This window comes from Pteropus alecto, unplaced genomic scaffold, assembly GCF_000325575.1.
Source record: "Pteropus alecto unplaced genomic scaffold, ASM32557v1 scaffold129, whole genome shotgun sequence".
Taxonomy (NCBI): Eukaryota; Metazoa; Chordata; class Mammalia; order Chiroptera; family Pteropodidae; genus Pteropus; species Pteropus alecto.
Genome location: NW_006442597.1, coordinates 100180 through 103903, shown reverse-complemented (window position 1 = coordinate 103903; position 3724 = coordinate 100180). Strand labels below are relative to the sequence as shown.

At 36.4% G+C, this 3724-nt stretch overlaps 1 pseudogene; it reads right to left on the bottom strand.

Annotated features, from left to right (window-relative positions):
- Positions 1–229: 229 nt before the first annotated feature.
- LOC112471817 lies at positions 230–348 on the bottom strand (annotated as a pseudogene).
- Between the last annotated feature and the right edge of the window lie 3376 nt (positions 349–3724).

The window sequence follows — 3724 nt, the reverse complement described above, 5'->3', positions numbered from 1 at the left end:
CTCCAGAAAAGAAGCTTACAGACGTAGAAATATGCAATTTAAATTCAGGATGGTACTTCTGAAAACACTCAAAGAGATCAGAAACGAATCATATCAACAATTTCAGGAATTGAAAAAACAACTAGATGAGCAGAATGATGAGTATTTTTTTTTGCAAGGCAACCCTTGGTTACGTCAAAGATTGCAAGGACCTTGTCATCTTATAATCCCTTTTTAAAAAGGCTTTTTATGCCTACAGCATCTGGTCTTCCTAGGTGATCTCCCATCCAAGTACTAACCAGGCCTGACCCTGCTTAGCTTCCGAGATCATACAGGATCAGGCTTATTCAGGGTAGCATGGCCATAGACCAGAATGAGTTCTTTAGCAAGGAGATTGAAACCCTGAAAAGAACCAAATAGGCCTTCTGGAGTTAAAGAACACACTGTAAGAGTTGAAAAATGAAATAGCAAGCTTGGGAAATAGAGTCGACCAAATGGAGGAAAGGATCAGTGATAGTGAAGACAGAAATCTGGAAATAACACAGAAGGAAGAAGAGAAACCGAAGAATGAAAAATAATGAAAGAGAAATATAAGAACTAGCTGATACCATCAGGAGAGGAAACATGAGAATAATGGGCATTCTCAAAGGGGAGGAAAAGGAGCAGGGATTAGAAAGCATTTTCAGACAAATAATTGATGAGAATTTCCCTAATCTAAGGAATGAGCTGAGCTTGGAATTCAAGAAGTCAGCAGAACACCCAATTATCTCAACCCAAAAAGGCTTTCTCCAAAACACATTGTATTAAAGTTATCAAAAATCAATGAGAAAGATAGAATTCTCAGGGCAGCCAGGGAAAAGAAGATGGTAACTTATAAAGGAAAACCCATTAGATTATCATCAGACTTCTCAGCACAAACCTTACAAGCCAGAAAGGAGTGGAATGAAATAATCAAACTATTAAATGAAAAGGACTACCAGTCAAGAATAATGTATCCAGTTAAGCTCTCCTTTATAAATGAAGGAGAAATCAAGACTTTTCCAGACATACAAAAATCGTGGGAATTCTCCACTACGAAGCCTGCACTACAGGAGTAAGCTTACCTAAAACAAAATGACAAAGGATAGGGATGTCTCATGGGAAATATAGAAAATGACTTTGATGATAATGTGACTTGTCATCTAAGAATGTCTTATAGGCTGTGAATGTGCTGGTTAGTCTGGTCACTGGAACAAAAATTTCTTATTTTTCATTAACAAATTGGCACTTCTCTGCTGTCTACTTCGGTTATGTGTGTATTTTCATTATTCATCCCTGGACATCGACAGTGAGTGTTTAAAGCTTCATGGTGCTGAATCAGGTCTAATAGTCCTTTTCACCACCACTTTCGTCTACTAAATTGGTTTTCAAAGAGAGATCAAAAGGGCTACATATTGTATGGTTCCAACATTCTGGAAAAGGTAAAACTATGAACACAGTAAAAAGATCAGGGGTTAGTGAAGAAGGGAGAGATGAATAGCCGGAGCACAGAGGATTTTTAGAGCAGAGAAACTAATCTATATGATACTATAATATTGGAGTTATGTCATTACACATTAATCAGACCCACAGAATGTACATCAGGAGTGAACACTAATGTAAAGCATGAACTTTGGGTTATGACGTCTCATTGTAGGTTCACTGATTGTAACAAATGTACCACTCTGGTGCAAGATGTTGATAGTGAGGAAAGCTATGGGTTCCTATAGGGCAGGGAGTATATAGGAATTCTCTGTATCTTCTGCTCAATTTTGCTATGAATATAAAACACTTCCAAAAGGGATTTGAAGTGTTTTTGCTTAAGAACCTCTAACTTAACACAGAGTTTTAAAAATTTACAAAAAGAAATCAGACATATGCCCACTATGCTTACTATCCTAGCAAATGCACATTTAATTCTATCAAAAGGAACACAAGATTGATATCCTTATTCTAATATTCAAGATGAGGAAGTGAGGTTCTAAGTGTTAAATATCTTACTCAGAGATCAGAGCAGCCTTTTGGCTAAAACTGCCATCTTACAGTAATTTGCCAAAATGACCAACACAAAGGGAAGGAGGAAAGGCGCCCGCTCGCTATATGTTCTCTAGGCCTTTTAGAAAACAATGAGCTTTTTCTCTGGCCACATACATGTGAATCTACAAGAAAGATGGTATTGTAGACCTCAAGAGAATGGGCACTGTTCAAAAAGGAATGCCCCACAAAAGTTACCATGGCAAAACTGGAAGAGTTTACAATGTTACCCGGCATGCAGTTGGCATTGTTGTAATTGAACAAATTAAGGGCAAGATTCTTGCCAAGAGAATTAATGTACGTATTGAGCATATTAATTGCTCTAATAGCTGTGATCACTTCCTGAAATATGTGAAGGAAAATGATCAAAAAAGGAAGGAAGCCAAAGAGAAACATACCTGGCTTTGACTGAAGTGCCAATCTGCTCCACCTAGAGAAGCACATTTTGTGAGAATGAATGGAAAGGAACCTGAGCTGCTGGAGCCCATTCCCTATGGATTCATTACATGATAGTTTTGAAAAAATAAAATAAAAGAACTCTAATTGAGTAGGTGTCCCTTTCTCCCAAGAAATATTTAAAGAAAATCAACTTTCCTAATTCACTGGGTGATGTCTTTATTATTCAGATTTGGTGTTTTTCTTGTTGAAAAGTGTGAGGTGGTTTACTGTAGAATAAATTATAGTCTATTGGTTAGGAAACTGCATCTGTTGAATTACAGTTAAGCTCAGACTGTGTGGATCACTAAAAACTGTGTCATAAATAGCTGTATTTTAAGGATTAGGAAATTGCCTTTGAAATCTGCTTCTTTGAAATCCGCTACTTACAGTCCCCTGCTCCTTGTGAAGCGAGTTACATTTGCTTCCACCTTTCATGGAACACGACTCAGAAAATAATAGTATTTGTGATAATTTGGAACTAGAATACCTTTTTATTTCAACCAGGGGTACACATTTATGTATAGCAGTTAACATGATGTATGGCATTCTAAGCATGTTACAGAATTTACTCAAAAATCTTTGAGTAAGCAGTGTTTTATCCATATTAGATAAAGGAAGCTGAGTCAAAGTTAACTTGCCCAAGGTTACAGGTGTGCAAAGATTCAAGTCCAGGCAATTTGGCTCCATAATCAGGTCTCAAACCATAGTGTTATATTGCCTCATATTAGTGGGACTGTTGTAAAGCTGCTTTGTATAGTTTGAGCACATTGAAATTATTCAGTTGCTTTCTGGATATTTTTGCTTGGATGTGGCACACATCTTAAATTCAACATAGATAAAGGGAAGTTGATCACATCCCATCCTAGCTGCTTTCAGTTTTCTGTGATAGCTATAACTGTAGTATTTGTTTATTTGAAATAAAAATCTTAACTGCTCATTTTCTCTTACCACTAACAGAAAAAAAAAGAGAAAGAATCAGAACAGATTGAGAAATCACAACTTCAGTCAGCTGTTAGAAGTCTAAGGAAAAAGGAACTTTAGTAGTATTTAGAGAGGAGGCACAGCAGCACAGTAGAAACAAAGAAGAAAGCAATAAGTATGATGTTGAGCACTTGCTTCAGGGGCAGCAATTTCTTGTAATGGTTGGTTGTTGAAATACTTGAAAAAGGCCTTAATAATTTCCTTACAAACTGCTTTAACAGAATTAACATTCATTCATTTATTACATATTTAATATTTATGTTCTCATTAAATG